Source organism: Phascolarctos cinereus, unplaced genomic scaffold (genome assembly GCF_003287225.1).
Source record: "Phascolarctos cinereus isolate Bilbo 61053 unplaced genomic scaffold, phaCin_HiC Scaffold_5;HRSCAF=322, whole genome shotgun sequence".
Taxonomy (NCBI): domain Eukaryota; kingdom Metazoa; phylum Chordata; class Mammalia; order Diprotodontia; family Phascolarctidae; genus Phascolarctos; species Phascolarctos cinereus.
The window spans coordinates 343,110,976-343,135,150 of record NW_027555958.1 but is presented as its reverse complement, the minus strand read 5'-3'; the positions used below and the strand labels follow the sequence as shown (position 1 = coordinate 343,135,150).

At 35.7% G+C, this 24,175-nt stretch overlaps 1 protein-coding gene across 2 annotated transcripts in view; it reads right to left on the bottom strand.

The window, feature by feature from the left end:
- CHRM3 (cholinergic receptor muscarinic 3) overlaps positions 1-24,175 on the bottom strand; it is a 625,193-nt gene that overhangs the window by 286,514 nt on the left and 314,504 nt on the right. For both annotated transcript variants that reach the window (XM_020982037.2, XM_020982039.2), the window contains exon 3: positions 4,313-4,394. The gene's annotated coding sequence lies outside the window, so the exon portion shown is untranslated. The remainder of the gene's footprint in view (positions 1-4,312; positions 4,395-24,175) is intronic.

Here is a 24,175-nt window from a genome sequence, read left to right as displayed (position 1 = left end):
CTTAAAAATTAAAAAAAATTTAAAAAGCTTAAAAATACTAAAAACTTTAAATATTTCCTTAGGATTCACTTCCAGCATATTTATTCTGATTTACAATGTTACTAAATTTTATCTTTCTAGGGCCAAAAAAAAGCTGTTTTGAAGTAATTCTCAACCACTGTCTCTTCTTCTACCTTCTACAATAACATTTTAAAAATCAAAGTTGTTCAAAAAATTCCCCATAAATCCACACATCTCTCTCTCTCTTTTTTTACAAAGTGCTTTCTTCTATATTGGAAACACTTTAGCTTGTGTCATGTGAATTTTGTTCTTAAGAGCATTCCATCACTTGGACCATAGAGTTTTAGGATAGAGGAACTTTTTGTAACCTCTCCAAAAGTATAGGATATGGGTCATACTATTCCTGCCTTTCCTGTCCTTATAATGAACTCTAAATTGAAGTAGTCACTCCTTCTACCAGCTCCTTTTTATTTTATTAATTAGATTTTGGTCTAAAATAGAACTTTTGGCTTTAGTCATCCTGTAGAGAAGAATTTCTTTGGGAGAGGGGGTGGTATTTAATCATTTCCTGGTCTTGAAAACAAATTAAGTAGGTACCTGATACTTTACCTCTGCGTAATGAGTAAGATGGGGTATTGCAATGGATAACTAAAGAAATAAAGAAACTCTGAAGAAAACTAGATCTTAGGGTATATGGGTGAAACAGTGCCAACAGGTAATGATAACGATAAATTTCAACTCTCTGTCACGTATATTATTGCTTATGCTTTATTCCTGTAAAGTGATAAATGAATGAATATCATTTGATTTATTCCTCATAAAACTCTATTAACTAAGTAATAAACAATTAAGCTAAATAATAGTAAGCTTTGAGGTTTACAGAATTCTTTATAAAGAAATGAGGTAAATGATGCAGGTATAATCCACACTTCACAAATAAAAAAAAAAAAGGAAAAACAAACAAACAAAACTGAAGCTCCAAGAGAGTTAAGCAAGTTCCCTGAGGTCAAACAACTAGTTATGTAGCTAGATTAAGATTTGAACCCAGATTTTTTGATTCCAGGTCCAATGGTCTTTCCATTACAACATATTCCTTCAAATGAGAGTTAGGAAAGGTGGGATAGTAGGCCTTATATTACAATTATATCCAGGCCTGACTTGATCAGTGACATAATCTCTCTCTTCATAAATTTTGTTAAATAATATTGCCTGATATAAAGAATATTTCTTATGTTATCCATAGGTAATTACAGATATTCTATAAAATGTATTTTAGTATCTTAAATAATTGTAAACTTTTGAAATATATTTGTTAGAGTATATTCTACATTTTTGCTTTTTCTTTTTTATTGTTAAAGATTTTGAATTTGAAGTACATGAAGTAGTTTATGATGTAAAAGGAAAAAAAAAAGAAACTGTTTTCAAATGTAATCATAAACATTCGAAAGTTGCTATAAATCTCAATCTCCCTGCACAAAGCTCCTGTCAGGAATTAGTAGTGGTTCTACATAAAGGAAGATTTTTTTTTTACCTACTCTGAAAACCTTCAATTCCATGCACTTAACGCTTCTTATCATGCATAGATAGTGAGCAATGAAGGAAACATGAAACATCCAGACTATAACCCAAAGACCTGGCAAAGAGAAAGCCATTAGGCATAGTCAATGGTCTGGTCCATCAGAAAGAAATGGAAAAAGTGAGTACAAGATTGTGAATTCTGATGTTCAATGGATTTGGATATCTGAAAGGGCCATGCAGCAAGAGTGATTAATGATGATAAAATTCAGTTTCTTTTTTTTTTAAATATTTTATAAAATAAACTTGATTTTTTTAGATAAAAATAATAACTGGTCTTTGGATATTAAGTAATTATTAGTGAAGCACCTGCATAACTAGTAAGTAAAACTTTTCCTTTTCATTTGAACAGTTTCCAAACTAGATGGCATGATTTTCTAGATATACCAACATTCCTGGGAATCGTATGCGAATTTCTGATAAAATATTAGAACTTAATTATAAGCAAGTACAGAAAATATCAGCAAAATTACTCTTGTATAGATATAATGCCACAAATAGTTTTTACCCAAATGTACTTAGAATTAGATAAAAATCAATGTAAAAAATACCTCCTTAGGTTAAAGCAGAAAGTCCAGAACTGAATCCTAGAAGAAGATTTAACTGAAAACTCTGAATTCTAGAACAAACGAAGTAGAAAGTACTAGTTTTCTTTTAATATCAGTGCTAGATACACAGAAGGAGCAATTATCACAAGCTCTCCCACATCAAATAAGCTGTTGAGAAATATGCCTATCTCGACAAGGAAGAATCAGAATAAAAAGTGAATTTAGTAACTTAAATTCTAATAAACCATAAATCATACTTTTGAAATTTTAGAAGACAACCACCAGATAAGGTACCTTTCCCAGCTATGGCTGGAGGGAAAATAATTAACCAAAATGTAACACAAAAGCAGTCACCAAGCATAAAAAAGATAATTTTTATTACAAGAAACTATAAAACTTTTATGTGAATAAATTTAATACAACTAGAATGAGAAAGAAAGCAGTAAACTGGTAAAACAAAGTAACAAAGCTCTCTGACAGGAGTCTAATATCAAAGATATATAGGCAACTAAAGAAAATATGTAAGACTAAAATGATTATTTTGATTAATACATATGAATAAACAGCTCTTGCAAAAATAAGCACAAACTATTATTAAACATATCACAACTAATAAGAGCACATCACTAACTAGTAAGAGCACTTCACATCACTACTAATAAGAGCAATTAAATCAAAACATCCCTGAAATTTCACTATTTACTATATCTACCAATCAAATTGGTAAGGATGAGAAAAGATGAGAACAGTAAATGTTGAAGGGGCTGTGGAAAGATGGGTACACTAATATACTGCTGGGGGAGTTAGGAATTGATCTAAAGTGAAACATTCTACGAAGTAATTTGGAATTATGCTAAGAAAGTAACTAAAACGCCAACACCCCAAGACCCAGAAATCCTATTGTTAGGCATATAAAGTAAAGAGCTCAATGAAAAAATGAACAGTCTCATAATATGGCAAAATATGTATATCAACATTCTTCAAAGAAGTAAGGAAATTGAAGCAAAGTAGATACCCATGACTTGAGAAATGACTAAGCATTAATATAATTGATATCATTGTGCTATAGCAAACAATGAATGTAATGAATGCAATGAAGCATGAGAAGAATTATATGAAATGATTGGAAGTGAAGTAAGCAGACCCATGAACAATAGCAGCATAAATAGAAAGAACAACAACAAAACAAGAAAAAGTGAAGGTTGAGAAATTAAAATGTTCAGGTATATATGTGATGTATAAAGCATAAAGGCAATGTATAAGAATGCACATCCTTCTCTTATTTGCTGAGGTGGGAGACTCTGGGTATAGAAAACTTCATAAATAGCCAAACTTGGTTGAGGTGGGAGTTAATAGCGATAAACTGTTTTTTTTTTCTTTTCCTCCTCTTTTAAAATTCTTTGTTATAAGCATACTTGTCTGACATGGAGGAAAAATGGAAATATTATGAAATATAAGTAGTACTAAAACAAAACATAAAATATGGAGGAAAAATGTCTATCTATCACATCTCACACTTTAACATGTAACTCCTCTCTTTTTTTAAGACTGACATAATGACTGCATATGTTGAACACTGAGTCCACAAACTTAATTACTTAACTGCCATACTAGACAGATGCCCATTTTGTTGTCATTCAGTTGTTTCAGTCATGTCCAATTCTTTGTGACCCCATTTGTGATTTTCTTGGCAAAAATACTAGAGTGGTTTGCCATTTCCTTCTTTAGCTTATTCAACAGATGAACAATTGAGGCAAACAAGGTTAAGTGACTTGCCCAGGGTCACACAGTTGCTAAGTGTCTGGGGCCAGATTTGAACTCAGGAAGATGAGTCTTCCAACTCCAGGCCCATCCAGCTGCCCTATAGATGTCCATACAAATCCTATTTGATATCGGTAAACCAAAATGTGTGCCAGAAGAATCTGGGAACCATGAGTGCATTCTTGCACCATGGTTTCCCTTTTGCCTAATTAGGTGAATGGTTCTACAAATGCAGGCTAAGCAGTAAAATAAAAACAAAAACAAAAATAATACTATAAGTACATATTCCACAAAACTGTAGGGAAGAAATTTCTGCATCCATTAATTTTCTTTTATAGAACAAAAATGATCTACTTTGATAAATAAATTATGTTTATGTAAAAGGACTATAAGAATCTAAGGATAAAAATAGTGTAAGTTTTACATACATGTTCCAGGTAGAAACATCAAATCAAGCCACTGGACCAGGCACTGTGCTGTATTTCTCTTCTTGAAGGAAACCTATGAAGGCTATAAAAGAAACACAGGAAAAAGGGGGAAGATTAGATTTCCATAAAGGAAATAAAAGAAAAATATGAGACAGTAAATCCTTTATAACACAACACTTGCAAATCAGAATAACAAAGACAGGCCAATAAAAGGTAACTCAGTGAAAACGACCTGGAGAACACTTGTACTAATAATAGATAGCAATTAGAGTTTGCAAAGTGTTTTACTTATGTTAAATCATTTTGATCCTTAAACAACCCTGTGAGGTAGGCCCTATTATTATTCCCTATTTTCAGATGAGGAAACTGAGGCACACAGACTCATCCAGGGTTACACAGTGGTTGAGATAGGATTAGAAATCAGGTCTTCCTGATTCCAAGCCCTAAATTCAGTTGCCCCAAAACTTTCACTATTGATGTATAAGGTAGAAATTGATAAAATCACAGAATCTTAAACTTGAGAGGGAACTTAGAGGGCATCTCATCCAAAATCTACTTATTTAAATGTGTGATTCAGTGGATCCAGCACTGGGCCTGGAGTCAGTAAGACTGGAATACAAATCTGGCATCAGATATTTACCAGCTGTGTGATTCTGGGCAAATAACTCAATCCTCTGTCTTCCTCAGTAGTTTTCTCAGCTATAAGATAGGGATAATAATTACACCTACCCCTCACGGCTGTATCAAAGGTCAAATTAGACAATTTTTAAAGTGCTTAGCCCAGTGTCTGGCACATAACAGACATTAACAATTGCCTTTTTCCTCCTTTCCTCCTTCTCTTTATCTCCTTCCTTCCTCCCTCTTTCCTTCCCTCCCTTCCTTCTTTTCTTCCTTTCTTTCTTTTCCTTGAACATTGAAAGTGACTAATTAATGGAAGTGGAGCACAGTAAAGGGCAGGTAGTGTGAAGAGTAAATGACTATGCTAATGTTGTCTAGAGACAGAACAAGGTGAATTTTCCCCCAAGACAGATTATGGCCACAAACCCCACGAAAGCTTCTGTGGAGGAAAAAGCAAAATTCAGTATGTGGTTATTAAGGGCTGTAGCAAAAAGCATGTTTTACCTCCTATTCAAAGATAATTGCCAAATTCTGTGGTTCCTACAGCCAATCCTAGCCAACAGTTAAACTAAAACTAGCTTAGACCAAGACATCTTGTGCCTATCAGATTTACTAATGTACCAATTGTTTATAATTAATTAGTTTACTATGCTATTTGCATATTTCTAAATGTTATCCTTCCTTCCATAATGACTCACATCCAAAAACAGAAGAAAGAGTGGAAAATATCAAGAGAGAAATATTTTAGTGTCATCTATGAAGGGGGGATACAATGCAAAGACATGTGAGCCTTCCAACGATTAGTGTCAGTCAATGCAGTACTTAAAGAAAAGGATATGATTATCTCACCCCTGGGATTATATAAATGCCTTTCCATGGTGGGGTTAGGCTTGATCATCTCTCTAAGATCTTGTCCAGACATGGACATTTAAAAAAAAACTTGAAAAGGTGACTTCTCTCCCCCTGAGACAGCAACATCTATTTTAAAACCTGTTCTCATTTAGAAATTGCCTTTTATTACAAGTTTGTTATGTTCTGTATCATATTAAGGGTTGTTTTGGGCCTGAAGGGGAAAAACTTGCTTAAATAAGCAGTTCTGGCTACTAGACTCTCTAGGATAGATACCATTTTCCAAACAACAGTCGTGTGTCTAAACAATAATAGCCGTTTTAGGGAACTAAGTCTGGATGCAGTGGCATGCCGATGTCGTCATTCTTGCAATCAACAACAGTTCAAGATAAAAAAAAATGCTTATTACCATGAAATGTTACTTTTTCTTGAGCTAAAATCAAGAGACAGGAAATGATGCCAACATATTAAGTCAAAACAAAGCAACTATAAAAACAAAAACAAAATCCAAAGCACCTTAGATGTCCAAATAGGAGAAAATTTGGACAAAGCACTTTGAGAATGAGTAACACATGAAATGAGACAAGTGAATTATTTATTTATAAAGTATTATAGGCTCACCTTATCTCTTACTTTTTGCTATATGTATCTGTAGGAATGAATTATAAACTTTTTAGTTTTAAGGTTTAATGCATATGAACTGAAACACGTTACATTACCCAGGGTTCAAGGTTGAAGAGGAAAAATGAAGACTGTGAGACGAGTAAGACTGAGTGCCAGGAACACACAATTCTAGTATATGAAAAACATGGCTGCATAAAACTGGTGACATATATTACATAAAGGAATTCCTTCAATAACAATTCCCTAGCCTTCACAAGCATTGCTAGAATGTTTATTATTAGACAGAAAGGCTGAAAGGAGGGAAGGGAATCTTACTATAGTGAAAATGTTAGAGGTCAGTGCTAATTAAATAGTGATCAGAAATGACAAGCACTTAGCTGTCAAATTAAATATGTCTAGCATAAAAGAGGGTTTGATTATGAACCATTAGTCAACACATCATTTCTGAGCTCACCTTGGTGATAAAAAGAGATAATCTATGTAAAATACTCTGTAAACCTTAAAGTGTTGTATAAATGCTAGCTATTATTAAAATGAGATACCCTTCTAATAAGATCTTTTAAAATTTAACTGAGGAAAAAATCCTTATAAAAATTACTCTGAAGTACTCCCTGGCTCCCCAAAAAATCACTTCAGGCAGTAAACATTTCTGGATATCAACATGATTTTTGAACTTAGGATCACCACACACACACACACACACACACACACACACACACGGATGACCATAGCAAGATTTAGTAAGCATTAGCACAAGTACTATCTGTTCTGTTTCATTCACACATTATATTTTAAGTGTACAGCATAATTACATTTTTAAACACTCTCCTAACACACAGGAAGCCTTGTCATTGACACTTGCTCAGACAACAGGCTCCATCACTTTATACCCTTCCACATTTCACCTACTCCGAACTTCCATGTTTTCTATTAACAAACATAATTGACAACTTTTTTCTAATCTCGCAGTGGATAAAAGGCTAAGAATAAAACATTATTTACTTGTTAGGAGTCTGTGAGAAAGCTTTATTTGAAAATTATAAATGAAATAACAAATAAACATTGCCCAGTATCACTTCTATCTAATGAAGTAACTTTTAAAACACACACACACACACACACACACACACACACACACACACACAAACACACACACATTAATCAAAACAACAACAGCAGCATAAAACAACTTGCCTCAACAGGACATTGGCACCTAATTTTTCAAATCTCATGGTCTTAATCATGGCCTAAAATCATAACACATTAGTCCTTCAGTCATGTAGATTTTTTCCATATTTGCAACCTTCACCTGCCTAATCTCAGACATCTTCACTTAAAGTATGATAACTGTCCATCTGACACAACATTATTTAATTTATCCATTTGAATTATTTAGCACTGATACCTATTTGCCCTACCACACACTTGCCAGCTCTTCCCCAATAACATGGTCTTGACTCTAATGACCTGAGTCAGTCCCTAGGTGTAGTTTCATCCAGAACCTTAAATCTTTACTGTCTTCATGGCCTAAAGTAAGGTCTACACCCTCATGTAGGCATTTCTAAACCCATTCTGGTCATGTCACTACATTCATCCAATCCTGAAATTATTATAGCCAACCCAACCACCATCTAGTGTAACAAACATCTATTAATCAACACTATTTTGGTTTTCAACAAGTAAAAGATTCACCATCTCACATTTCTCCAACTTGTCTAAAACAACATCAAAGCAGCCTCTGTCAATTACTTTGCTGCAACCCATATATACTCCACCTATAACATTCAATCAATCTACCAACCTAGCACCCTAAAAGAAAAGATGGAAATGAAATTAGTGTTGTAATGTTGATAGTTTCTGAACCTATGTGAGCCACCTAGTGATAGTTTTAAATATTGTACAGTTTAACCTTTTCAGAGCAGAGAAAGAAGAAAGAAGGTAATATTAGATGCAAAGAAGTCAGAATAAAACCTGTACGTTCTAAAAATTAGAGAAAATCCTTTTGGAATTTTTTTTGGGTAAAATTCAGAAACTACCATTGCTCCTATTAAAAAGTTACCAAAACTAAGACTGGTCAATTAATGATTTGCATACACATTTTAAGATCTTTTAGAGTCTAACAGAAATGATGCCATATGACTAACCATTTCTGATCAAAGAGCAGTACACATTATATCCAACACATCCAATTGCTAGATGATCTAATAAAGACTATAACTTATTCATCCCAACCTTGACCTTCAATAATTTTATCAAGCTTACAGGAATATGCCTGTCACCCTGTTATACTTTGCCTCTTCACTATCAACCACTTCATTTGGAAGTTCACTTAAAATTTGTCCAGACTTCAAAAATAGAAACTAGGTCTCTTACTATTCCTCATGGACTTATTGAAGTACAATATGATAAGCATTTATGAAGAATCTACCATATGCAGAAAATTGTATTAGGTGCTGGGGTACAAACAAAATGACTCTAAAAAAGCCCAGGGTATAGCATTTTCATATAACTTTCCCTCTTACACTGTACAAAAATAAAACCCCTAACTTGAAAGGAAATAATTGAAACCTAAATAGAAACATCACTATTTAATTTAACTGCAAATTATCTTTGTCTTTCTCAAAACCCCACAAAGCTCCAATTAGAAAATCTTTTCCCTCTAAGTTTGGTAGGAATAATGTTACCAGGGAAGAAATTTTGTATCTAGATTTCAAATAAGGTTACTAATTATTATTATGGAATGTTGTGGAATTCCACATTCTTTACTAGGTATCATCTTTGCTAGGTATCTCAAAGATTAATAAATATTTCAAGGATGGTAGAAGATAAGGAAAGAAACAGATAATTCATCTCCCTTCATCTTTGTGCATAATTCTCTGTCCCATTCTTACCTTGTTATTTGCTGCTATTGATATTTATTATCACATTAGCACAGGCGTCATATATAAGAATATCAATCAAGGTCTGGAATTTTAAATAAGGCAAAAATAAACAGGTTGTTCAGTATGCCTGATTGACTTTTTCTCTATTGAAATGTGTTTTAGTTCTGTTGAAAGTTTTCTCTAGCTCCCTTTCCTCCAGACTCATGAGAAGCAAAGGAAGGTGAATAGTTCTGTTAATTAGAGGAAATCATGATGTCTGGTTGTGATTCTTTTGCAAACAAATGAGACTTCCCTATAAAGAGACGCCAATTTGCTAATTGAAGTGGACAACCAATTTGCCTGAAATAACTAGATGTATGATAGGAACCAGAGCGGGGAAGTCATCGTTAGACAATTACCAAGGAGAAAGAATGACAGGGGAAAAAAAAGGAGGAAGGGGAGAGATTTCTTATTCTCCCTCTATCATTTCCTTTTAAGGAAGTGAACATTTTCATCTAACTTTTGGGGAAGTTGGCTGCAGAATGACAATCACATGAAAGGGATTTCAAGCTAAGGAATATTGTGCTTATTTCTGAATATATGCACTACGCAGCTGAATGCTCATGCCGACAATGTTTTATTGATGGTTCAGTGAGAAATCTCAGGTTGAAATAAAAAAAAATTATTTTGAACACAAAATATATGTTTCAACTACACAGACAGGAATTAATTTTAAGGAAATTAATGCCACTTTCATTTTCTTAACTGTCTTTATATTATGCTATAACAATTTTTACTGACTACATAGTCTCTAGAATTATCTCATTATTAGCTGAAGTTAGAATTATAAAGGCCTGGATTAAAATATCACATCTAATTTATACAGCTGACTATGGTCAAGTAACTTACTTTTTCTGAATCTCAGTTACTTTATCTGCAAAATGGGGATAACATTTTTGGTACCTTGCCCATAGGATTTTAGTTAAGCAGAACTGAGATAGTGTTCATACAGTATTCTACCAACTTTTAAGTGCTACATAAAATTTGTTATGATAATTCCAACTAGCCTTTCAATGACCTAAAAAAAAAAGTAATAATTATTCCAATAATCAACTAAGAACACAGACCAATACTTGGATTTAAAAAACAAACAAACCAACCAAAAAAACAAGGTTGTTTTTCCCAGGAACCAGCAGGTTAACAATAATCAGCATACTATTGACAAAATGGTGTGTGACTGAAGATAAGATACATATAGAAAAAAAATAAATTTTAGTGCAGAACTAGATTTACCTAAGGCTAACTGAGAGGTAGCTAGTGGGGTAGTAGATAAAGTTACCCAGCCATCAGGAACACCTAGTTTCAAGTTCTGCCTCAGACACTTAGTGACTTTATGATCCTGGACAGGTCATATACACTCTCAGGGCTCCAGGTAACTCTCTCTATGACCATAACTTGCAGAGCAGGTGTAGCTCTGCAGTGGTAAAGGGAGTTTCCTCACTGGGAGTCCCCTATGCCAATAAAATCAAATGTCAGGTTAAAATAAAAATAATAAATGCAAAATCTAATTTGTCTTCAAAATTCCTCCAAAAAATAAAGAAATGTCAAAATTTAATTTAAGAGCTTAGTAAGTGCACATTACATGGCAGTAAGTGGACCAGAAGCTGAGAATATGAAAGAATATATTCCTTGACCTCAGGGAGCTCAGAATCCAACTGGAAGCACAAAGTAAGAATGCAAATGTTATGACACATTAGAACTGATAAATGCTTAGGAGATTCTCAAAAAATACAAACATGTAAGTGTGACATTAGAAGAATCATGGAGAGCACTTTGAGTTTAGGGAAGACTTCATGGAAGAAGCATTATTTGATCTGGGTCTTAGAGAAAAAGAAGGATTTTAAAATAAGAATTAATGAATGAAAAATTATTAAATGCTTCCTGTGTGCCAAGCATTGCACTAAGGTTGGGAATCAAAACAAAGCACAACAAAAGCAAAGGCATTCCCTGCCTTCAAGTTTACCTCTTAATATGGGACAAACTCACAATGGCAAGTGGTGACTAGGGATGGGGACACTGGTTGAGAAAATTAGAGAGGTGGGGCATAGGTCCACAGCAGAGTACCTGTATATGCCCCATTCCGGAACAGTGGAAGAATTGATTTCATCATGGGAGAAGAGCTACTCATGTGGTAACAAGGTGGTTGGCTAGGCAATTTAGGTGCCAGCCAGGGAGGAGAGAGCAGAATGAAGAATGGTAGCTATGACTGTCCTAAAATAGTGATCTGAAAAAGATAGCCACCAGTTAAATCTCTCAAATGAATGAGATCACCAATCCACTTAAGTTTCTGAGTGATAGTAGATCCACAATGAAGTAATTAGATTAGTTAGTTACATGGTCTGACCACATATGAAATACGATTTTCATTTCAGGGCACGACATTTTAGAAAGGAGACTGGCAAGCTGAAGAATGTTCCGTGAATATAGTGACCATTTGGAGAGAGGACTGAAGATTCTGCCATATAAGAAATGCCTGAATCAAATATGAATGTTTAGCACTGAGAGAATATTTTGGTTTTGGGGGGGGGGGACAAGCTTAAAAACCATCATCAACTATTTGAAAGACTGTCACGTGGACATTCTTGAAGAGGAATGAGACTCCTTCTCCTTGTTTTCCTGGTGGTAGAAGTAAGAGCAATGGGTAGAAGCTACAAAGAGGCAGAGTTAAGTTTAGCAATGAAAGAACATTTATCCCAAAATGGGATAGGCCACACTGGGCAAATTCCCTCTCACTAGAGCCCTTTAATCAAAGGCTATCTCCCTTCCATTTGGTTATGTTATTAAAGAGGATATTCTTAAGGTAGAGGTGGAACTCGATGGACTTTGTGGATCCTATTAACTCTGAGAGTCTGTGATTACACTGGACTTGAATTTTTTAAAGGTTCTTTCCAACTCCAAGTTCTAAATATTTCCCAAATAAATCAGGTGCTTTAGGATAAAACGGTTACTGTACATGAATGAATTAAGAGGTCTGAAACAAAACAAGGTGCCAAGATTAAGGAATAGCTGAGAGGAAGTTTAGTCCTCCTTAGACAAAAGAAATTATGTAAAACTACCTATCCAAAGAAAGACTTATTTGCATAAGGACATTCATAGTACAATTTTCTAATTCTGGAAATTAATAAAAATCTTTGAATGGATTTAATAAAGCTCCTTTCACAAGGATCTCAACTTGCTGTATATGCCTTTTTGTTTAAAAGGCTACTACAAACACAAGATTACATTATGATTTGTTAAAGTATGAAATATAATTGTGTTATAAACATGACCAAAAAGAACAAAAAGTAATATAGAAAGAAGTGTATGAAGTGAATAAAGGAAGCAGAAACAGAACAACATACACACTGACTACAATGATATAAAAATAGAGCAGCAAGTTTTGGTAAATAAGCAAAAAGTGACCAAAGGGTAAACAGGGCAAATGAGATATTATATTACGATTTTAGTAAAGTTGCTCTATAAGGAAATCTCATACATACTATATATATTTTCTGATAGCAAACTAGTTTATAACTTCACTTTTGATTTAAGATTTTATTCCTTATTTTGTTTAATTGCTCTGTTCAGATTTTTATTAAATTAATAATAAAAATAAAATTTAAAGAAAGTAAAGACAAGGCTAAAAAAAGGTCTAAAGTCCTTTGAGAACAAATAATTCACAGAAAGTTAAGAAATAAAACATAACAAGACAAAAATTTTCTAATTTAGTTGAAAATTCTATTGTTTGGTCCACATTAAATTCTGTAACTAAGTGAAGAGTTTTACTTTACTTGGTTTTGGCCTTTTGGCCTAAGACAATGCTAAAGCAGGCTGACATTTGGGCTGTAAATTCTGCAGCTGTGCAATCACCGAGGGCTAAGAGACCTAACTATACTTGGTTCAGCTCCTAAATTCCTTTTCAGACAAAGACAATGCAACTTATAATTAGCAAACTACCATAAGCCTTAGTGTATGACACATGAATAGAACGATTCCTTCTTTTCCTTCCCTGAGTAGAGATATAAAAATAGAACAGGAAACCAAATCAACGTATTTGCCCTTCTCCTCAAGTTACCACAATAAGAGTGTGAAGGGAACAAGATAATAAAGTTTGAATTTGGTAAAAAGCATCTTACAGTATAAAATTCAATTCAGTTTTGTATACTCATTACATTGTCACTCTTGTTGATTTCAATTAGTTAATACGAACAAAATATAAGGGCATAGGGAAAATGTGTGCATTACAATAAATTATTTTGATTCTTCTCCATGCACACTTTATGAATGATCTATCCCATCGATAAGATTTGGAACAATTTGATAAAGGAATTGAAATCCCATACAACTAAGGTTATCATTGATCCTGGCATTTTACTATTAGCTACTTAAATGAAAATGAGTAATAAATAATATTTTTAAAAAAAACTATATCACTATTCTTTTCTACACTAAGTCAAAACAATTTGTTTCCTTCCTAAAGTATTTTCAGCTGAAGATGAAAAGGAAACTCAATTGATTTACTCAAGTCATGACAACTTTTATTAAGGGCATAATCATAGTAATACAGAATTTCAAGAGACCTTGAAGATCATCTAGTGCAACCCTTTCAATACACCACAAAGTTAAAATATTAGAAACTAAGCAAAAGACAATAACAGTCTTCTCTAATCTCATTTATTACTCTTAGTTGACTCTTTGTTCAGTGGTTTCCTTATATACCCAATGTATATAGTGCCTCAGAACTGACGGTCTTTGGAAAAAGAGTAGACTATAATGTTTTTTTTAAACTTGGTTTAAATTAATTTCTTCCTACAGATAAGGAGTTGTTTACTTCTCCACAACTCTATTCTATAATACTATGTAAAAGTCAAGTAATTTCTTGCAGAGTAAGGTCCAAATTCATGAAATTTCTTCTGCACAATTTAGATACAACTTCTCCAATTTTATGTTTTATCATTCCCCTACATATAAGTTGGTTTACTTCCTCCCCTGACTAGCCCCAGTAATGTGCTGTTCACAATCTTGCCTCTGCACATTTGCTCACATCATTGCCTTTCCCTGAAATGCACAATCCAATTTTCTCTTACTCATCCTTCAAAATCTTACTCAAGTTCAACCTCTTCAGCCTACTCCTAGGTTATTCCTAATATTCAGTATTAATAAAAATAATAGTTCAAATTTATATGGCGTTTTTAGCCACATGTACCTTGAGGTAGATGGTACAAGTACTCCCTGATTTAGTTTCTGATGTTGAGTCATTTGAGTCAAGGCTTTTCATGCCACAACATTTCTTTTCTGGATCTTCTATTGCTCTGATTGTAGCACTTGCAGGAGTTAATTACCATGCTGTATCTCCACAGGGGTTGCTTTCCTAGATGATGTCTGAGGTCACTGGGTTTGAAACACTGCTGTACCCAAGGCTCCTGGGTTCAACTGTCTCCAAGGTTCTTGGGTTCTAGATTGTCTCCATTAGGGCCTGAGGGGAAGTAGTGGTCAAGGTGGTTGTGATGGTTTCATTTACCTGGCCCATGCTACCTCCCTGGATCTCCCTCAGGTTACTTTGCTGCATCAGCCATCCTGGCTCGCCTGCCCTGTGTGTGGAAGCTGGTCAGCACTTGATGAGTAAGACTGACCCTTTCTTCACAAGATACAAGGGTTGGGCTGGAAGCAAGATTGGTGTTTTGTGGGGTGGTATCACAAACAGGCTCCAATGCCTATTTGTCAGTTGGTGATGGTTGGTCAGAAGTTGTTGCTGGTGGTAATGAAGGAGGAGGCCCTCATTTTCAAAATGATTTCTCCCTATGATTATGGCTATAGGAGCTAGGCTAGGAGATTTGGGGAACACTGGCATTCTCAGAGCTCTTGGGTTCAGGGTCCTGCATGTTCTAATAAGAATCTGAGAAAAGATGGTGATTAATGTGTTTGGGGTTGGCTTTGCTTGCCTGTCTCTTTTGTGTGTGTGTATATATATGTGCACATGTGCATGCATATACGAGCACATGTCATATATGTGTGAACATGTGCACACATCCATATCCCTACATGCATGTGCATTGTGTAGGTACATGCATGTATGTATTATGTGCATAGTAGATATGTGTATATATGTATATGCATCAATATGTACACACACATTTAATATGCATACATATGTACAGAATACACACATGCACATGCATATATGTAAATGTAAATGCTAAAACACACACTATTTTACCTTCTCAGAAAATCTTGGCTAAATTAGCTATCAATTTGGGTCTCTTGCTCAAATGCTGGCCTGAAAAAATAAAGTTACACTATATAAAATCTCCTATCTAAAGCTACTTAATCTCTGTTGATTCATATTTTAAAGGTCTGTTTGTCTGTCTTTGTCCCTCTCTGTATGTCTCTGTCTCTCTGACTCTGTCTCTGTCTTTCTATTTCTCTGTCTGTCACAGTCACACACATTTGCTCTTAATCTTCTGGCAAAGTGAAACTGAATGAGGGTTTATCAAATACATCAGCTTCTAAATTAGTAATACTAGTTGGTAACAATGCTATCATATATTACAGATGGCTCACATATACAATAACACGATGCTTCCAGATGCATTACTGCATATCATCTTCTTGAAAATGTTGAGTGTTAGGGTAGAACAAGCATTATTATACCTATTTTGTAGATGAGGAAACTGAAGCTTGGAAAGGTTAAATGATTATAGTGATGCGGGCAGGGCCCAAGCCAAGATCTTCGTCCCTTGTTCCAAAGGGAATCTGACTCCCACTTGTCTATCGACCCCAGCTCTTCATCTCCCTTTGAAAGCCTTAGCCTTATCTTTTAATCTTATTCAGATGCACCTTTGCCCCTTGTACTAAAAGAATCTGGCTCCCTTTTGTCTATGGGCCCCAGATCGGCTTTACTCTGGTCTCAAATGGTTCCTTATCAACTCCCTTTATCTCTCTTTGAAAGTCCTAGCCCCATCCTTTTATCTTGTGCAGATGCCTTTCAAACTTCTGCCTTCCTGTTCCCTCCATTAGCTATTCCCATTGTCTATTCAATCTCTCAGACCTTCCATTTGGAATTCTCACCTAGACCCTTTTCCCAGACCCCTTCTCTGGCCACCCAAAGTTACATCAGTGTATAAAAATTCTACCCTGGCCCCCATTCAGAGGCTGAGAACCTCAAGCCCAAAAGGCTGAGACTTTCTCATGCCCACTAGTACCCAGGGGTGATACTAGCTTGAGAATCTCTCAAGTCCAAAAGGCTGAGTCTTTCTCATGCCCGCTCATCCTTATGGGCGTTATCTGGTCTATGTGGTTTATCACTAATAAACTTTTTCCTCTGGCTTGAAGAAGGTTTGAGCTGAATTCATTCAGGCAGGGCCCAGTACCACGATCTTGGGGTTTCCAACAGAACCCCAAAAGTCCTAGACCTCTTCAATAGGATCATAGACTTAGATCTGGAAAGGCCTTTATCATAAAGCTAGTGTTTTGTTCTGGCTACCAAAATGTTTGCACAAAGTTACACAAGGCCACTGCACCTCATTTCCCTCAAAAAAGTAAGTCAGGGGTAGGACTTCCTTGTCACATGACAAACTATCTACCTGAATGATGGGGGCCATCTCCAGTTATCCTGATCTATATCTTGCCACTGGACCTAGATGGCTCCAGAGGAGAAAGTCATTCTGGTGACCTTGCACAGCTCTCCCTCATTTAAACCCAATTCACTTGCAAGTCATCATCTTCCTGATGCCATGGTCTTCTTTGAGAACGAAGGACAAACAACAACATGTGAGTAGTACAAGATGCCCCACTGGGGACCCAAATGACCAGTTCCAGTTGGGCAACTTGGCTCCTTCCTTGCTCCTTCCCTTCCTCCCTTCCTCCCTCCCTCCCTTCCAGCCTTCCTTTCTTCTTTTCTTCCCTCCCCTTCCCTTTGCCCACATAGGGTATCATACCCTTACTTGTGGGTGTTCTGCCAAGGGAATGTATATTTTTATGACATAAATCTAGCAAGATATCTTGGGGTTTACTAGCTAGATTCCTTTCTTAAGGCCAGGCCTTAAACCCAATCCACTCTAGTTCTCATTGACTAGCCAACAGTAGGTCCCAGCCTGAGTACCACTTAGTGGTCATTGTTTGGTCCCTAATGACTTAGAGAGAATGTAAATAGTAATTGCTTATGTTTTGGCCAGAAACCCTGGGGGGTCTTCCCTCCCAGACTGATTTTTTTTAATTGGGTAAAAGGAACCATTCCTTGGCTCATTTCTTAACTACCCTTAATCACTGAATGGGTGGTGTCTTAGTGAAAGTGAGAACTTAGAAAGTCCTTAGCTTAAAAAGTCCAAGGTCACCCACTGCATCCTGGGGCATCTCCAGTCTTCTCAATCTATGTCTTGCCACTGGACCCAGATGGCTCCTGAGGAGAAAGTCAGGCTGGTGATCCTGCATAGCCCTTCCTCATTTAAATCCAATTCACTTGCAGGTCATGGCAAAGGACAAACAACAACAACAACAACAACAATCTGCATTATTGATGGAGCATTGTCCACTAAGTTATTACTTGTTTTTTTGTTTGTTTGCTTGTTTCTGGCATCTGCCTCTTCTATCTTCTGATGTAGTTATCATTGAGATACTTCCTTAGACTTTTTCAAGGGTTAACTTGGCTTATATTTTGGGTTTCTAGGATTCCTGGTGTTAATGTTTCTAAACACCATGCTAATGGAATACCTACTCTTTCCTGGTCTCCTCAGGCTGTTTCTGTTAGACATTAACCCTTCTTATCCCACAGAAAATGACTTTTCACAATATATGAGGCAGGATTCAAATGCAATTCTTCTCAATCCTGTCTAGTAGGCTTTTCACTTCAGGCAGCAGTCTAACTGAGGAGATAATTATTAGAAATTGTTTCCAACTCTAAATGGAAGTCAATATATTAATGGGGTTTATTTTATATACATTTATTCAAAGTCAATTTTATTGAACCACATGCTGCAGAAAAAATCAATATCTTCCTTTCATTAAAAGCCATTTGGTTATCCAAATGTGAATAGCAAACACTGAGCTTCACTCCTTGGTCATAATTAATGGTCTTTCTTTGTACCCCTCTGAGATCCTAGTTTTGTCTTGAATCAAACTGAAGATTATGCTGGAAGATGAAGCCTTCCCTTATTTACCCCAGTTGGTAACTACCTTTTACTGCAGGCTTTGTACAGTTGCCTTTCAACATTCTGATGCACATGTCATGTCTATCAGTCAACAAGAATTTACTAAGTGCTTTATAATTTGCCATGCACTGTGTTAAATCCTGAGAATGCAAAGAAATATGAAAACATGATCTCTTCCCTGAGGGATCTCAAATTCTTATTGGAAAGGCAGCATGCCAGAAAATTATACATATAAGGTACACACAGTGTAAATGGAAGGTTATGTTAGGGAGAAGGTACTAGCAGTTTTAGGGTATGGAGTGGAGGGGAAAAGGACTCCTGAAAAAGGTGGGATTCCGACTAAGTCTTGAAGGAAGTGAGGAGTCAGAGGTGACAGGGAAAAGTATTTCAGGTGCTGTGGACAACAACTGGAGTGAAAGGACAGAGGAGTCAAGAATGATAGTGAGTTAAGAGGATAATGACAATGCCCTCAAGAATAGCAGGGGCTGTTTGGAAGAGGAGAACTTGAGGCTAAAGATAATTAGTTTTGTTTAGGATATACTGAGTTTGAGAAGCCTATGGGATATTTACTTCCACATATTCAAAAGGCAGTTGGTGATACAAAATTATTTCTCAAGAAAAAGCTGAGGTTAGATCTCTAGATCCGGAAATTACCTGAATAATGATAACTGAACCCATGGGAAGTGATCATCAAATGATACAGTACAAAGTCAGAAGGCCCAGGATAAATCTTGGTGAAAACTCACTGTTAGCAGGAGTGAACTGGAGGAAGATCTAGAAAAACAGACTGAAGAGAGGTCAGAGAGGTTGGAACAGAAACAGGAAAGAAAACAGTGTTACAAAAACCTAAAGATGAAAGAATATTCAGGTTTAGCACAGTGACTGGCATACAGTAAGCATTTAATAAATGTTGGTTGCCTCGAGTTGAGAAAAGGTTGATTGATAGTCTTGGGTCAGAAAAAATAAAGATTGAAAAAAGGATATTAGATTTGTCAATTAAGAGATTGTTAATGTTTTGGAAAGAGCGGTTTCAATTAAATGATGAAGCCAGATTGCAGAGGGCTTAGAACTGAGTGAGAAGGAAGGAAGAGAAATCAGTGAGTATAGAAGGGTTTTTTTGGTAACTTTGAGAAATTTATTTACCGGATCAATAAAAAACATTTCTCTGCATTTAGAAGACTATGCTGGGCAACTGGTAGTGAAATGTGGTTTGTGCTGGAGATGGGAGATTCTGTGGGATAGAGAACTTGGTTATGAAGTTGCGGAACCACTTGACTTTAATTCAGCAGCACTCTCTGGTAGCAATTTCTTTCACTTTCATGATCTAGAGGGACTAGGTCCAGGAACTGGGAAAGACTGAAATGCAGTAACATTGAGTTGGAGTGCCAACAAAGGTTTATCTTGGGTCCTACTCCTTGACAAGGCATGTGATTTTGAATTTTATAGTTATCTGGGCTTATTGTCTCTCACGGCTGTATGCTCAATGAAGACAAAGCTGAGGTCTTATCTAAGCTCTGAATCCTGTCCAATGCTCTGTACTCATTAGAATTTAAATTATCTGTTCAATTTGTTCAATGAAAACTGTAGCACATCTACAAATAGGCATGCAGACAATCCCATACTTCACCTCCACCAAGTTTAAAATCTCCAGTGTTGCATGAATACAAAATTCAAAGTACCATCTATAACTAATATTGTATATTGGGTTTTTGTCTAGACCGTGATTTCATTGCTATATTCATTGCATTTGTTCTGCAACTTATTGTCATAGTTATCTGGGGTATAATAAGAGAAGGCTTTGCTTAAGTAAGACAGTCAATGTATATTAGAGACTGGGCTTGAATTATAGTTGTCTGAATTCTAAGTTGGTTGCTCTATCCACTACCAGAGTATGTTACTTATTATCTGTTGTTTCAATCATTATTATGTTCATTTAGTGAAACTATACATGATTCAAAGCAATGTAGAATCCCTGGCTTTATTAATATGATATAGCCTATTTAATAAATTGTGTATTCACATAAATTTACCACAAATCCATATGGAATTGCTCTAACCATTCCTACCTTGTTGGTAGTAAGTCATAGATTTGAAGATCACAAACTGAAATGTTCAGTGCCAGACAGAGATAAATATCTTTTATGAATGTTAAAATACTAACATTCTATTTTGGAAACCATGGAAGTATTCAGGTCTTATCTTTATGAATGTGTTTATGTCTCTGTCTTTCTGTTTCTGTCTCTGTGTCTTGGTATCTATAGATGTATATACTCATATATGTATATATACACATACTATATATGTGTGTCTCTGTCTTTCTCTGTCTCTGTCTCTTACTCTCTGTCTCTGTCTCTCCCCCTACCTAACTGTTCCACTCTAATCTCTTAATTCCTGAACTAATGATACTCTTCACCCAGTGGACCCATTCCAATTACAACTAACATATGATTCTGCCACTTTCATCAATTATCTGCTTCTTTCATCCCTGTTATTCACATTTATACCATCCATTAAAACAACAAAAACTAAAACTAAAATATGGGTTGAGGGTAGCAAGTGGGAGTATGTGACACTGGCTAATCAGGATAGCAATTAAGCCAAGGGAAACATTAAGCTTCTAGAAATTTTGGATGTCAAAAATATTCCCTGGATATGAGACTCTTCACTCTATGGTTCAGCATGATCTGTTGGGGTTTTTTTTAGACATATTATTTTATTAATTAATAGTTGGGAGATATTGTGATTTTGGAGAAGGAGGAATTATCTTGGAGACCTTACAGGCTCTAAGATATTGTAGATGGAGATATGTAGATCTAATTCATCGTAGATCTAATCATGTAAAGCCAATAATCCAGCAAATAACTATTCAAGAAGGAATTTTTAAAAATTTCATTTTGTTCAAAAGCACCCACCTTGATAGAAAATCCAATGACACCAAAAATACCAATTTATCACCCGAAATCCTTGAAACTACAGACTCTGAGTCAAGTTGATCAATTATAGAAATATGCAATAAAAAAGATTATAAAAAAGTAGAAGTTATTTTATGGTAGAAGATATGTATATCTATAATATCTGTAGTGCTTTTAAAAAAGTGATATTCTTTATTGAAAATATTCTAACATTCCAAACATGGAATGTAATCTTGAAATCATATATCGTTATAGTAAAATAAATTATAAAATTAGTGCCTGGACTATTGAAAGTAAGCAAAACAAAATCTTCCTATAAAACTCATAATGACTCTAATATCTTAGACAAACTGTTCTATGACATTGATATAGTCAAAATTATGGTGAATCCAAATGGAATGGCATTTTTATATGATTTTTTAAATAAGAGAAATGTGATAAAAGGTAAAAGACAGTTTAAATGAAATTGAAAACACTGGCAAAATAATGCAAACCATAAGTCTAGCATCAAGATTCTGTCCTGGCCTCTCTTCTTTTTCTCTCTAAATTATCACTTATTGTAGTTCAGTCATTCAATTGTGTCCAATTCTTTGTGATTCCATGAACCAGAACATGCCAATGATGTCCATGGAGTTTTCTTGGCAAAGATAGTGAAGTGATTTGCCATTTCCTTCCCCAGTAGATTAAGGCAAACAGAGGTTAAGTAACTTGCCCAGGGTCACACAGCTAGTAAGTGTTTGAGGCAAGATTTGAACTCAGGTCTTCCTTACTTCAGGCTCAGAGCTCTATTCACTGAGCTATCTAGCTGTCCCACAGAATATATGATCACTTGGTGACCTCATTTAGAGCCCTTGCTGGTATAGCTGGGATTGAATCTGAGTCTTATAACCAAATGAATTAATTTAAGATCTTTTGAAAATGCTTAATGCAATATAAATGTTAATGGTAGTAGGAGCTATAGTAGTAGTTATTGATGTTTTCCTTATTATTATTATGTATTTTATATTATATATGTATTATGTGTTATAAATTCTAACCCAGTATTATTTGTACTAAATCACGCCTCACCAGAACTGCTTCAGTTTTGGGTTCTTTTTTGTTTATTTGTTTTACAGTTTCCTAACACATACTTATCATTCTGAAGACACACAAGTGCTTACTATATGACTGAAATCAAGAAGCAAATATTGTACAGCTGTCAAATCTCAATTGATAGAAAACAAAAAAGCTCCCAAACTGCTATAATCTCACTATGACACTGTATTTATTTAATTGACAGATAAGACATTTTCTAGTTTCAATTTCCTTGTCATCATTTTTCGGCACAAATACGTGGTATGTAGTTTGGGTTAATTGATGTTAACAATTCCAGTTTATATGAAGATTAAATAAGTTCTAATATGTAGTGTAGCTACAGAATTTGATTTCTGGGAGGACTTCCTGGAGGCAAGATGGTGGAGTAAGCAGGAAATAGCTGTAGCTCTCCTATAGTCAACTCCAAACAGCCATTAAAATAACACCCCAGAACAAATCCTGGAACAGTGGAGCCAGCAGAAAGGTGGGGTGGAGCAGTCTTTTAGCCTGGAAGAATTGGAGGATTGGCAGGAAAGGTCCATCTCACTCAGGTAAAAGAGGAACACATTCCAGGACAGGAATCACCACATCAAGTTAGCAGCAAATCCCACCTCAGCAAATCAGTGGGAGATCCTGAGCCCCAATGTGGTAAAGCAGGCAAAGGTCAACACCAGGACCCCATGTACCTTAGATGGTCCAGATCATGGTCCAGCTCCTAGAATCACCATACACTTTAGTGTAGCCCCAGGCAAACAGGCATCCTACACCTGCTAGACCTCTATGTACTTCAGTTGAATACAGGGCAAACGGGTACCCTCCAGTGCCCAGACCTCCACATGTTTCAGTGAAGCTCCCAGAAAATGCAAAAACACCCACCAGGGCTCAGCCCATGCCAGACACACTAGGACCCACAACTAAATACCATGTAAGCTGCCAGATCCTGACAGCCTCCAGCAGCACTAACCACCCCCACCCCAAACCCTCAATCCAGTATCAGCACAAGGATACCCATGGGCCACATCAACACAGCACCAGGTAAACAGCCAGGGCCTGCAGCCACTGGCACAAGGAGCCAGAGACAGAGCCCCTTCCACTCTGGGAGCAGAGATCAAATCTAAAAGAAAGGAAAACGCCAAAAAAAAAAAAGATGAGCAAAAAACAACAAAAAGTAATCTGACCATAGGAAGTTGTTATGGTGAAAAGGAAGACCAAGACACAAACTTGGGAGAGGACAACAATGTCAAAACACCTATGGGCAAAATTCCAAAGAAAAATGGGAAGGCATCTGAAGCTCAGAAAGAACATATGGAAGAGCTCAAAAGGACCTTAAAATAGTATAAGAGAGGTAGAAGAAAAATTTGGAAAAGAAATGACAGTGATACAAGAGATTTATGAAAAAGAGTCAACAGCTTGCAAAACTGCTTAAAAAGTGGAATTGGCCAAATGGAAAAGGAGATATAACAATCCTCTGAAGAAAATAACTCCTTAAAGAGTACAACTGGCCACATGCAAAAGAAAGTACAACTGGCCACGTGGAGGAAAACAACAAATACCTTAAGCTAATGCCTCTATGATACATCAAGAATCAATCAAGCAAAATCAAAAGAACAAAAAAAAATGGAAGAAAATGTAAAATACCTTATGGGAAAAACAACTGATCTGGAAAATAGATATTCCAGAAGGCAAAGTAGCTAGGACTATAACCATGAATTTACACCTGGAAAAATTATACATAATACA